This window comes from Diceros bicornis, chromosome 35 (genome assembly GCF_020826845.1).
Source record: "Diceros bicornis minor isolate mBicDic1 chromosome 35, mDicBic1.mat.cur, whole genome shotgun sequence".
In the NCBI taxonomy this organism is placed as follows: Eukaryota; Metazoa; Chordata; class Mammalia; order Perissodactyla; family Rhinocerotidae; genus Diceros; species Diceros bicornis.
Genome location: NC_080774.1, coordinates 27155399 through 27169447, shown reverse-complemented (window position 1 = coordinate 27169447; position 14049 = coordinate 27155399). Strand labels below are relative to the sequence as shown.

Genomic DNA, 14049 nt, shown 5'->3' with positions numbered 1-14049 from the left:
CGAGCAGGTGTCCTCAGGGCTGGGCGGATCCGGGGCGGGGTCTGGCGGGAACCTGCTCCCCGCGCGGAGTTGGGCGCGGTAGCCGCTTCCCTGAGCTGCCCGGGGATGGGCAATGACCCAGTCAGTGGGCATCGCTTATGGGGACAATGGTGCCACTCTGTGTCCAGGGCTCCCTATTTTTCTTATGCCTGAGATTCCCAAACCTCAGCTGCCCTGGCACAGACTGGAGGGCGGGGTGAGGGAGGCCTCTGTGTTTTGGGTTTCAGGAGCCATCCCTGCGCGGTCGGGTCCTGTGGTCGCATTGACGAGGCCTGGCTCTGGTGTGGGAACGGGCTGTGCTCTGCCTGGAGCAGCCCTCACCACTCGGGGCACCCAAGCCCCACACGGAGGCACTGAGCAGGGTGGCGGGGGACACAAAGCCGAGAGCTGATTGATGCCGCTGGGCGGATGGTTCTGGAGAGAAAGGACTTGTAGGCAGACCGTGGAAGGTGGGCCTGTGGACAACTGAGAATAGTCAGCATCTGTGTGGGCTCCAGGACCGGGTCTTAGCCTGAACCGGAGGCCCTGGGGTGAAGAGCCTTTTGTGCCAGTCCGAGCAGGCGGGGCTGCGGCTGGGCTGTGCAGGAGGGGAGTGTGCAGCCAGCCTCAGCCCGAGGGTGAACTGGGACCTTGTGAGCCTTAAACCTGGGGCATCTGGGCCAGCTCTCCCCAGGAGACTTTCCTGCCTCAGCAGCCGCCGCCTGTGCTCCTCTGACCCCTCCTCAACCTCGCTGGCCCACAGCCTCCCTGGGAGGCTGCAGGCAGGCTCTTTCCCGCAGGTGCTGCCCACCCTACCTCTGCTGGCGCGTGCCATGCCATCACCCCAAATTCTTGTGTGGACAGATGTCCCCAAGGAAAGGGAATTGGCAGGAGGAGTGTGGTGGCGGGCACGGAAGTGGGGAGAGGCTGCCCAGGTGTTGATGATGCTCCAGCCAAGGAGGAGGACTTGGGGGGCCAGGTTCATGCCCTCTCCAAGGCAGACTTCAGCTGCTAAGCGGTTTTCTGGGCCCAATTTTGTTTGCTTGTTTTAACATAATTTCAGACTTATGAAAAGCTGCTACACACAACATAAAGAACTTTCAGAGACCCTTCACCCAGATTTCCGAATTGTTTCATCCTCTCTCTGTTTATCTGCATAGCTTTCTTTCTGGGCCATTGTAGTAAGTTATAGACATGATGCCCCATAACCTCTTAACATTTCAGAATGTTATTTCCTAAAAGTGAGTGCAGTCTCCTTCATAACCACAGCACTTCTTTCCATTCAGGGGGTTACTATTGCTACCAGGCCACCATCTGATCCTCAGACCCACTCGGGTTTCACCAGCTACCCGACTAATGTCCACTACCCAGGTGGGACCCAGTGCAGGGTCACTCGCTGCGTGCAGTTGTCTCTCTAGTGCCCATCAGTCAGGAACGGTCCCTCAGGCTTTCCTGACCTTGACGCCTGTAAAGCGTGCAGCCTGGGTGTGTGTTCTCGGATGTTTCCTCGGGTTTAGGCCCAGGTTGGGCGTTGTTGGAAAGAGCACTGCAGCCGTGGCCCAGGGTGTCTGTAGCCCATCACTGGGGACATTAGCTTGATCACTGGGCTAAGGGGTGTTGGCCAGGTTTTCCTGCTGTATAGTTGAATAAGTACTTTGTGCCTAAATTAAGTAACAAGGGGGATTTAGTGAGAAAATATACAGAGACTATGCGGTTATCACTAGTGTTCGCATCCCTTGATGATCCTCGGCCAGATCAGTTATTAATAGGTTGGTTGCCAAATGATGATTTTCTGATGTCATCCCTCTTGCATTTATTAGCAGGCACTCTGTGGTAAGGAAGACTTTTCTCGTTTATTTGTGTATATCAACCTGGACTTGGGGGTCGTTGTGTGATCCACCAGGCTGTAATCGTTACTGCTGTCATTGATTTTGATGTCCAGATCGCCCCTGGTTGTGCCAGCAGGAGCCCCTACCTAAGGCCTGTTTCTGTGTCTCCCTCAGGACATCAGCCATGCCTTTCCCTTCCTACGGCCTCCAGCACACCCGCCTCTTGAAGTGACACATCTCTTATCAGACCCTGCCTCCCACGAGATCTGGAGGTCAGAAACTCTGCTCCAGGTGAGAGCCGAGGCAGCTCTTCTCTGCTTCCATTTCAAAATAAACAGCTCAGCCACCTTCCACCCCATGGAGCAGAGGCCTAAAGACTGCCCCTCATCCTGGGGGTGGTTCTAAATTGTTAGTGTTTTCCTGCTGTGACGTGTAGAAAACAGAGACAGAAGAAAGTTACCCACCTGTCTAACCTATATGTCATGGGCAGTGTTTTTCATCCCAGGATTCCCTCTCCACAGGGTTTGGTTTGGTTTTTCTCATGGTGATGTAATTGCTGCCTAGTCTTTTAGTTTCCAGTGGATCCGTGTAAATGCTCTCCCCACCCTACTCCGCCTCTCTGACCCACTCCCCTGTCTATGGAGATGGTTCCTGTGATCACCCTCGTGTGGGTATAAACCCTGCCCCGGCAGCAATCTCATGACGCTGAATGGAGAAAGCCCTCAAAGCCTTCACCTTGGTCGGCAGGCAGCCCCCGGCCCTTCCATGTCAGGGGATCAAAACAGGAGATGGCAGGGCCCCTTGTCTGCCATGTGCAGGCTCCAGACTCTGCCTCAGGCTTGGGCTGGCTCCCTCCCTCAGCGCACCGCTGACCGCCCCCCAGGCCAGCCTGTCTCTTCCCAGCATGGCTCAGAGGAATTTGGCCAATTCTGACCCTGGACTCTGGGGCTTGGTTGGTAACCGGGAGCATTGCTTGTTGACACCTGGAATGTGGATAAGATGGGATTCTGTCCCTCCTACCTTGTACATGACCCATGGCGTGTGGGTTGCTGTGCTTTTTGAGGCTTCCATGTCATTGTCACAGCAGCACCGGGAGGTGGGACAGCTGGAAACATCACCCTGTTCACAGAAGGGGGCCCCGGTGCTTCCCCTGGCTCACAGCTAATGTGGGCTCTGGGCTCTGCCAGCCCGGGGGGAGGACAGGTGACCAAGACCTGGGCTTACAGGGCAGAACTGGAGGGTTGTTTCCTGGACTGAAACGCTGATGCTCTTTTTTTTATTTAAAAAAATTTTTTGGAATTATGGTAAAATACATATATAAAATTTACCATCTTAAGTAATTTAAAGTGTACAGTTCAGTAGTGTTAAGTATCTTCGCACGGTTGTAATGGATCTCCAGAACTTTTTCATCTTGTAAAACTGAAACTCTGTACCCATTAAACAACAATTCCTCATTTCTGCCTCCTCCCAGCCCCTGGCAACCACGACTCTCCTTTCTGTCTCTATGAATTTGACTCCTCTAGGTACCTGGATAAGTGGAATCACACAGTATTTGTCTTTTCATGACTGACTTATTTCACTCGGCATAGTGTCTTCAAGGTTTATCCACATTGTTGCATATGTCAGAATTTCCTTCCTTTTTAAGGCCGAATAATATTCCATTGTATGGATAGACCACATTTTGTTTTTCCATTCATCTGTTGATGGACACTTGGGTTGCTTCCACCTCTTGGCTATTGAAAATAATGCTGCTATGAACATGGGTATGCAAACATCTCTTGGAGACCCTAGTTTCAGTTTCTGGGAGGTATATACCCAGAAGTGGAATTGCTGAACCATCTGGTCATTCTGTTTAATTTTTTGAGGAACCACGATACTGCTTTCCACAGTGGCTGCAGAATTTTACATTCCTTCCATCAGTGCACAAGGGTTCCGGTTTCTCCACATCCTCACCAATGCTCGTTATTTTCTGTCTTTTGACTATAGCCATCCTCATGGACGTGAGGTGGTATCTCATTGTGATTTTGGTTAGCGTTGTCCTAATGGTTAGTGCTGGTGAGCATCTTCTCAGCTCCTTATTGGCTATTTTTTTGTCTTGTTTGGAGAAATTTCTGTTCAAATCCTTTGTCCATTTTTGAATTGGATTGTTGTTTTGTGGTTTTTTATTAATTTCATAATAGTTTATAACATTGTGAACTTTTGGTTGTACACTATTATTTGTCAGTTACCATATAAATGTGTCCCTTCACCCCTTGTGCCCTCCCCCAACCCCCTTCTCCCTGGTAACCACCAAACTGTTCTCTATGTCTAGGTGTTAATTTATCTTGCGCATATGAGTGAAGTCATACAGTCTTTGTATTTCTCTGTCTGGTGTATTTCACTTAACATAATACCCTCCAGGTCCATCCATGTTGTTGCAAATGAGACGAGTTTGTCTTTCTTTATGGCTGAGTAGTATTCCATTCTGTGTATATAACACATCTTCTTTGTCCAGTCATCAGTCGAAGGACACTTGGGTTGCTTCCACTTCTTGGCTATAGTGAATAATACTGCAATGAACGTAGGGGTGTATAAGCCTCTTTGGATTGTTGATTTCTGGTTTGTTGGATAGATACCCACTAGTGGGATAGCTGGATCATAAGGTATTTCTATTTTTAATTTTTTATCTCTATACTGTTTTCCATAGAGGCTGCACCACTTTGCATTCCCACCAGCAGTGAATGAGGGTTCCTGTTTCTCCACAACCTCTCCAATATTTGTTATTTTTTGTCTTGGTGATTGTAGCCATTCCAATGGGTATAAGTTGATATCTTAGTGTAGTTTTTATTTGCATTTCCCTGATGATTAGTGATGTTGAAGATCTTTCCATGTACCTATTGGCCATCTGTATATTTTCCTCTGCCCATTTTTTGATCAGGTTGTTTGTTTTTTTCTTTGTTCACTTGTGTGAGTTCTTTGTATGTCATGGAGATTAACCCCTTGTTGGATATATGATTTGGAAATATTTTCTTCCAGCTGCTGGGTTGTCTTTTCATTTTGATCCTGGTTTCATTTGTGTTGCAGAGGCTCTTTAGTCTAATGAAGTCTCACTTGTTTATTTTTTCTTTTGTTCCTCTTTTCTGAGTAGACATGAAATTCAAAAGGATTCCTCTATGACATATGTCAAAGAGTGTACTGCCTGTATTTTCTTCCAGGAGTTTTATAGTTTCAGGTCTTACCTTCAAGTCTTTGATCCATTTTGAGTTAATTTTTGTGTATGGCAAAAGCAGATGGTCTACTTTCATTCTTTTGCATGTGGCTGTCTAGTTTTCACTGCACCAAACTTTCCTTTCTCCATTGAATGTTCTTAGCTCATTTGTCGAAGATGAGCTGTCCGTAGATGTGTGGTTTTCTTTCTGGCCTTTCAATTCTGTTCCACTATCTGTGTGTCTGTTTTTGTACCAGTACCATGCTGTTTTAGTTATTATATCTTTGTAGTATATTTTGAACTCAGGGATTGTGATGCCTCTAGCTTTGTTCTTTTCTCTCAGGATTGCTTTAGCTATATGGGGTCTTTTGTTGGCCCGTGTGAATTTGAGTATTCTCTGTTCTATTTCTGTGAAGAATGTCATTGGGATTCTGGTTGGGATTGCATTGAATCTGTAGATTGCTTTAGGTAGTATGGATATTTTAACTGTGTTTATTCTTCCAATCCATGAGCATGGGATATCCTTCCATTTCTTTATGTCATCTTCAATTTCTTTCAATAATGTCTTATAGTTTTCATTGTACAGGTCTTTCACCTCCTTGGTTAAATTTATTCCTAGATATTTTATCTTTTTTTGTTGCGATTGTAAATGGGATTGTCTTCTTGAGTTCTGTTTCTGTTAGTTCGTTATTAGCATATAGAAATGCAACTGATTTTTGTAGGTTCATTTTGTACCCTGCAACTTTGCTGTAGTTGTTGATTATTTCTAATAGTTTTCCAATGGATTCTTTATGGCTTCCTATATAGAAAATCATGTTGTCTGCAAACAGCAAGAGTTTCACTTCACTGCCTATTTGGATTCCTTTTATTCCTTTTTCTTGCCTAATTGCTCTGCCAAAGCCTCCCGTACTATGTTGAATAAGAGTTGGGAGAGTGGGCACCCTTGTCTTGTTCCTGTTCTCAGAGGAATGGTTTTCAGTTTTTCCCTGTTGAGTATGATGTTTGCAGTGGGTTTGTCATATATGGCCTTTATTATGTTGAGGTACTTTCCTTCTATACCCATTTTGTTGAGAGTTTTTATCATAAATTGATGTTGGATCTTGTCAAATGCTTTCTCTGCATCTATTGAGATGATCATGTGTTTTTTATTCCTCGTTCTGTTGATGTTGTTTATCACATTGATCGATTTGTGGTTGTTGAACCATCCCTGTGTCCCTGGTATAAATCCCACTTGATCATCGTGTATGATCTTTTTAATGTATTGCTTTACTCAGTTTGCCAATATTTTGTTGAGGATTTTTGCATCTATGTTCATCAGTGATATTGGCCTGTAATTTTCCTTCTTTGTATTGTCCTTTTCTGGCTTTGGTATCAGGGTGATGCTGGCCTCTTAGAATGTGTTCCTGTGTTAGGAAGTGTTCCATCTTCCTCTATTTTTTGGAATATTTTGAGAAGGATAGGTATTAAATCTACTTTGAATGTTTGGTAAAAGTTTCCAGAGAAGCCGTCTGGTCTTGGACTTTTATTTTTTGGGAGGTTTTTATTACACTTTCAATCTTTTTACTTGTGATTGGTCTATTCAGATTCTGTGTTTCTTCTTGATTCAGTTTTGGGAGGTTGTATGAGTCCAAGAATTTATCCATTTCTTCCAGATTGTCCAATTTGTTGGCATATAGTTTTCATAGTATTCTTTTATAATCCTTTGTATTTCTTTGGTATCCATTGTAATTTCTTCTCTTTCATTTCTAATTTTATTTATTTGAGCCTTGTCTCTTTTTTCTTAGTGAGTCTGGCTACGACTGTGTCAATTTTGTTTATCTTATCAAAGAACCAGTTCTTTGTTTCATTGATCCTTTCTACTGTTTTTTTGGTTTCAATTTCATTTATTTCTGCTCTAATTTTTATTATTTCCCTCCTTCTGCTGAATTTGGGCTTTATTTGTTCTTCTTTTTCTAATTCCATTACGTGTAATTTAAGGTTGCTTATTTGGGATTTGTCTTGTTTGTTAAGGTGGGCCTGTGTTGCTATGAGTTTCCCTCTCGGGACTGCTTTTACTCCATCCCATATGAGTTGGTATGGTGTATTTTCATTTTCATTTGTCTCCAGATGTTTTTTGCTTTCTCCTTTAATTTCTTTAATGATCCATTGTTTGTTCAGTAGCGTGTTGGTTAGACTCCACATCTTTGTCACTTTCCCAGTTTTTTTCTTGTAGTTGATTTCTAGATTCATAGCATTATGATTGGAAAAGATGCTTGCTATGATTTCAATCTTCTTACATTTATAGAGGCTTGCTTTGTTTCCCATCATATGGTCTATCCTTGAGAATGTTCCATCTGCGCTTGAGAAGAATGTGTAAACTGCTGTGTTTGGATGGAGTGCTCTATGTATATCTATTAAATCCATCTGGTCTAGTTTTTCATTTAAGTCCACTATTTCTTTATTGACTTTCTTCCTGGGTGATCTAATCATTGATGTAAGTGGGGTGTTAAGATCCCATACTATTATTGTGTTGTTTTTAATATCTCCTTTTAGGTTTGGTAATAGTTGCTTTATGTACTTTGGTGGTCCTGTGTTTGGCACATATATATTTATAAGTGATATGTCTTGGTGGAGTGTCTCTTTTATCATTGTATATTGCCCCTCTTTGTCTCTCATTACCTGTTTTATCTTGAAGTCTACTTTGTCTGATATAAGTATGGTGACACCTGCTTTCTTTTGTTTGCCTTTAGCTTGGAGTATTGTCTTCCATCCTTTCACTCTGAGCCTGTGTTTGTCTTTAGAGCTGAGATGTGTTTCCTGGAAGCAGCATATTTTTGGATCCTGTTTTTATATCCATCCCACCACTCTGTGTCTTTTGATTGGAGAATTCAATCCATTTATATTTAGAGTGATTATCAATATATTAGGGCTAATGTTGCTCTTTTATGGCTAATTTTCCTGTTCTTTTGCATTTCTTTTGTTTCTCATCTGGTGTTTTTTGGGCTACCAATTCAGTTTGGTAGTTCTGTATGATGGTTTTCTTAGTTTTCTCTTTATTTATCATATGTGGCTCTGTTTTGATCATTTGTTTAGTGGTTACCATGAGGTTTGTATAAAAAAATCTCATGGATGAGATAGTCCATTTTCTGATGGCCTCTTATTTCCTTAGACTAAGTCGATTCAATATTTTTCCTCTTCTCCTTCTAAGTTATTATTGTCACAACTTATTCCACCTTGTGTTGTGAGTTTCTGTGATAAGGTTATATTTATTTTTGGTGTTTTCCTTCTCTTAATCTTTGATGTTATAGTTAAGTGTTTGCTAACCTATTCTGATAGATAGCTGCAATTTTTCTGATTTTGTCTACCTATTTTTCTCCTTGCTCAAAGATTTGTATCCTCTTTCTCTTTTTTTTCCCCCCAGGCCTGAGGGCCTTCTTGAGCATTTCTTGTAGTGGGGGTCTGCGGCAATGAACTCCCTTAGCTTTTGTTTATCTGGGATAGTTATTGTTTCTCTATCATATCTGAAGGATATTTTCACTGCATAGAATATTCTTAGCTGAAAATTTTTGTCTTTAAGAATTTTGAATATATCATTCCACTCTCTTCTATCCTATAAAGTTTCTGCTGAGAAATTGGCTAAGAGCCTGATAGGAATTCCTTTGTATGTTATTGTTTTTTGTCTTGCTGCCCTTAATAATTTTTGTGTCATTGACTTTTGCCAGCTTTACTACTATATGCCTTGGAGAGGGTCTTTTCATGTTGATATATTTAGGAGATCTATTGACTCATTCACTAGTATTTCCAGCTCTTTCTCCAGGTTTGGGAAGTTCTCAGCTATTATTTCTTTGAATAAGCTCTCTGCTCCTTTTTGCCTCTTTTCTCCCTCTGGAATACCTATAATCCTTATGTTGCATTCCTAATTGAGTCAGATGTTTCTCGGAGAGTTTCTCTTTTTTTCTTTTCTTGGGGAGGAAGATTAACCCTGAGCTAACATCTGTTGCCAATCCTCCTCTTTTTGCTGAGGAAGATTGGCCCTAGGCTAACACCCATGCCCATCTTCCTCTACTTTATATATGGGATGCCTGCCACAGCCTGGCTTGATAAGTGGTGCATAGGTCCACACCCAGGATCTGAACCTGTGAACCCTGCGCTGCTGACACAGAGTGCGCGAGCTTAACCACTACACCGCTGGGCCGGCCCCTCAGAGAATTTCTTCATTTCTTTTTAGTCTTAGTTCTCTCTCCTCCTCCATCTGGAGCATTTCTGCATTCCTATCCTCAGTATTGCTAATTCTTTCCTCCATATTGTCAGCTCTGTTCCTTAAAGATTGCAGAATTTTCCTTATCTCCTCCATTGTGTTTTTCATCACCAACATTTCTGATTGGTTTTTCTTTATAGTTTCAATCTCTTTTGTGAAAAGTGGCTGATTTCATTGAATTATCTATGTGTATTTTCTTTAAATTCATCGAGCCTTTTATGATAGCTATTTTGAATTCTCTGTCATTTAGCTTATAAATTTCTGTGCTTTCAGGATTGATTTCTGAGTGCTTGTCATTTTCCATCTGGTCTGGAGATTTAATATATTTTTGCATACTGCTTGAGGGTGTGGGCTCATTTTTCCTCATGCTGAAAATATGGGTCACAGCTTCCACCTGCCACCACTGGGTGGGGGTCAAGAGCTGTGTATTCTGAGCCTGCTGCAATCTGCAGGCACTCTGGCCATCCGGCTGTACTGAAGCACTGGGCAAGGGGACGAGTTCTTTCTCTTGCCTGACCCATCCTGGGGGCTTCTCACTCTTCCCCCACTATCTGCTCTCCTGGGGTGCTAGGTTGCTGAAGATACTCCTGCAACAGTCAGTCCCCTCCATATGGGAATTTCCCACAGGCTGTGAGAGAACTTGGAGAGTGACAGCTTTCCCACAGAGGGCCGACCCTCCCCCCTCTCTCTCTGAGAGCCCCACAGTCCTGGTCCCAGGGTTTCTGTCACTGGGGAAAGAGCAGAGCTCTTCTTACTTACTTCCTCTCCCTCCAGATGTTCCAGCACCTTCATCTTCGGACGTATGGCTGCATCACTCTCTGATGTCTTTTGTGTTGTGTGAATGTCCTCTGTTGGTATATGAATGTCCTTTTTGTTGTATCTCAGGGGAAGAGAGTCTAAGGGGGAAGCTCACTCTGCCATGATGCTGATATCACTCATTGTTTGATTTTTTTTGCTGACTTTTAGGAGTTCTCCTCATATTCTGGATATTAATCCCTTATCAGATACGTAATTTGCAAATATTTTCACCTGTTCCATGGGTTGCCTTTTTACTCTGTCAATAGTGTCTTTTGATGCACAAAAGCTTTTAATTTTCATGAAGTCCAATTTGTCTATTTTTTTCTTTTGTTGCATGCGCTTTTGGAGTCATATCTAAGAAATCATTGCCAAATTCAATGTCATGAAGCTTTGCCCATGCTTTCTTCTAGGAGTTTTATAGTTTCAGCTCTTACATTTAAGTCTTCAATGCATTTTGAGTCATTGTTTGTACATGGTGTGAGGTAAGGGGCCAGCTTCGTTCATTTGCTTGTGGAGATCCAGTTTTCTGGAAGCATCTGTTGAAAAGACTGTCCTTTCTCCGTGAGTGGTGTTGGTGCCCTTGTCAAAAATCATTTGAGCAGATAATGCTCTTTTGCAGGTTTTTGTTGAAATGTGGCTTCATCGTTATTCCTTGGAGTTGTACCAAAATGCCCCTCATGCCAAGGTATGTTGCTGCAGTCTGTCTCCCCATCTCCTGCTCTGGCCCTGGTGCATGGTCAACCTGCTGCTTCCTGTCCTTGATCACAGCTGGTTTCCAAGGGCTGGAGGAGGGGAAGCAGAAACACACCTTCATCCCTCACTCAGTTGCTGAACAGCAGGTGGGTTTTGTTCTGTGGTGGGCGTGTGCCCTAAGGGCTGGAGGCCAGTCCTCTCTGGGGTCCTCCCCGTGCTGCTCCCAGAGCCCCCTCCCTGGCAGCAGGAATGGATGAGGTTGTGGTGCTTGTGCTCTGGGGGTGGGAAGCCTAGATGCCTCTGGTAGTCAAGTCCGGGTCTGTCCCCTCTACCATCTCAGTGCCTCTTGCTTTCCCACGGAGGTGGCATACGGCAGCTCCCGCCCACCCTGGTGCCCACACTGCCCTCCACTTCCTCCAGAGCATCCGCAGGCAGGGGTTTTTGTGGTGGGTGGGTCTGACATCTTCCTGCATGCGTCCTTTCCTCATCTCCCCATCACCCCCGTAGCAGACACATCTCCTCTGAGTCGTCAGCAGAGGTGTATTTTCTGGATTGCACCCATGGTCCGGGTTTCACTAGGGGTCGCCTCTCTACCTGCTTCTAGATCATCAATGGGCTCTGCAGGTTTGACATCGAGGACTAGGGGACGCGGAACTGCAGCCCATCTGAAGCTGTGAGATCGCCAGCCTGGTCTGCCTGATCTTCTGGCCTCTTCCACCATCAACCGCAGGGTGAGTGTTGGGCGGGAGGGCTGACCCTTATCTCTGCGCCCCTTCCTGTCAAGGCAGTCTTGGGGAGAGGCCAGGGGTAGAGTGCAGCCCTCACCTGTCCCCACTCCCCGTGCCTCTGTCTGTGCTCCAGTTTGCAGGCCAGATGACAGCACTGTGTTCCTGGGCTGACTTCCTCAGCAGCCTTTGTCACTACCACCTCAGGGATCCTGGGCTGGGGACAGGCGCCTGCTGAGCCCTGTGCAGTGAGGTCGAGTGGCCAGCGGTGCCCAGGGCCCCAGTCTCAGCCTGTGCTTCCTGGGAAGCTACCGGACGCTGCTGTCCCTGCTACTGCCTTCTTTGTGGCCTCTCTCTCCTGCATCAGGCCCCTGCCCTGCACCCTCCTCCTCGTGCTGGGCTACCTCCTCTACGCCATGGCCATGACGCTGCTGACTGAGCGGGCAAGCTGCACCAGCTCTGACCGTGGGATGGCTGTGTCCCTGGGCAAGTCAGTGGGATGGCCACCCTGCCCCTCCCTAGTACCTGGAAGGCCACCTCCAAGCTTGAGCCCGGTCACCTTTGAGCTTATAGGGGACGTTTTCCTACAGCTATGGCACCTTCCAGAAGAACCTGAAATGAGAAGGGCACAGTGTCAAAGGGTCACAAGTCACCCAGCCGCCAGGCCCTCCCTCCTCCCCTCAGCTGGAGGCCCCGCAGTGCGGTGGCTGTCAAGGCCTTTTTCTTCTTTAGCCATTTGAGGGTTTAGCCGTGTGAGGCTCAGGAGTCAGTGCGTCCCCAAGAGGGCCTTTGGCCTCTGTTCTCACTGTCCTTGAGGTGGGCAGTGTGTGGCATGAGTCTCCTGTCCCCGGGTGATACCAGGACAGTAGCTCAGCCTCCGGCTCCAGGGAAGAAACAAAGACCCTAAAAGAGATTGCTGAGAAAATTAGATGGTGGTTCTCTGATTCCTAATTTTAAGGTTAAATTTTGCCGCATTTGGCAAAGCAGGGTCATTCTCCAGCAGGGGTGTTCTCCCAGCGATTCCAAGGCTGGGCCGTACGATTCCCTTTTGAGGAGAAAAGATCCTCTAGGAGCACAGGTGCTCGGGGGACAGTGCTCCACCGCTGGCTCCATTCCAGCCCCCGAGCCAGCGAGCCCGTGGCTCAGCGGCTGCCCAGCACCCCCAGCTCGTCCGTGGTCTCTCATCCCCGTGGACGGAGGGGATGCGGCAGGGCCGCAGGAGCTGGGCGTCTGGTCTACAACCAAAGACGGTCCAAAGCATTGTTTGTATCTTCAATAAAACCCAGTGCTCAAATACACAGGGACCTTTTGATGAAACCTGAACGTTCACACCACAAGACAGTTACACGTTTGCCGTCAGAAATCATCCCCCGGGGTCGCGAGCACCTCCCTTCACCCCACAGATGATGCACCAGAGAGAACAACGTCTCAACGGTGATTTTACACCAAGCCTGCTTTGTTCTTAAGTTTTCCAACTGTACATGGGGGGCTTGGTATTTTGATGTAAACTCAAGACAATGTCATTTTGGGGCCTGTGACCAAAAATCAACCCAGATTTGTAACCGACCACAGATGCGCATAAACCTGTTCTTGCTCCTGAGTCTTGCGGTGCCTGGGCTCAGCCTCCACTGAGGTCACCCTCACAGTCCCTTCAGCACTTGGGGACTGCAGAGACCGCTGTTTATGCCGTCTTCGCCCAGAGGGACAGTGAGATCATTTGCAGTGGCGACAGGCCAAGGCGGGTGTAACACTGAAGTGGCTGGAAGAGGGGGGCCCCAGGAGCTCGGGGAAGCGGGCCCAGAGTGGGCCTCGGGCAGCACAGGCCCGGAGCTGGGCTGAGCCAGAGGATTTTGCTGCCTCCTCTGTAGGTCAGAGTTGGCCTCAGTATGAAAAGCTGAGGATCCTGGGACATGCGCTGCATTTTCTGTGGCTCTAGAAGCTCAGAGGGTCCTGTGTGCTTCTGGGGACTGAGCTGCACTGACCAGCCCCAGAACATGATCATCTCGCAAGGAGTGCACCGTCCTGGCCAAGTGTCCGCGTCCCCCTTTCCCTGGGCAGGGCAGGTGCTCTTGTTGTATTAGAGGGAAGTAAGACACCATAGTTTCTACAAGTTCAACATGAACAGATGACAGGCTTTGTCAGCAGACTCATTAAGTCAAGAGAAGGGCTGTGAACACGGTTTGTGAGATGATGGTCTGGGGTCAGACAGCAACGGCACTGTTTCCCCACGACACCCCCAGTGGATGTCTACCCCTGCCCCCGAGGATGCGGTGTCCCATTTACCCTCCATCTCTCTCCATGGCTTCACTTGTCCCCCACACACCACCCTCATCCACATTTCTCTCGTGCTCTCTTTTCTTCACCTGAAAACACTCTCCAGCAACCTACAAAAGAAAAACCGTAATGCTCCACTTCACCCACACATCTATTAACTGTGAAACAGCCACCTACTGTGTGCACCTCAGCTGTGCTGGGGACATGGAGGAAACAGGCAGGACCACCCACTGCCCCGGGACCTCGTGGTGCAGAGCCCAGAAGTCATAAAGAGCAAAGAGGAACGGC

General features: G+C 46.4%; 1 long non-coding RNA gene across 2 annotated transcripts; it reads left to right on the top strand.

Moving 5' to 3' along the window:
* Positions 1 to 1897: 1897 nt before the first annotated feature.
* Positions 1898 to 11574, top strand: LOC131398417 (uncharacterized). Of its 2 annotated transcripts, none has more exons than XR_009216878.1 (3): positions 1898 to 2119; positions 10689 to 10754; positions 11367 to 11574. It is a non-coding gene; the product is annotated as an uncharacterized LOC131398417 (long non-coding RNA). The 2 variants fall into 2 exon arrangements; XR_009216877.1 differs by having other exon boundaries at positions 1898 to 2138.
* Positions 11575 to 14049: the final 2475 nt, after the last annotated feature.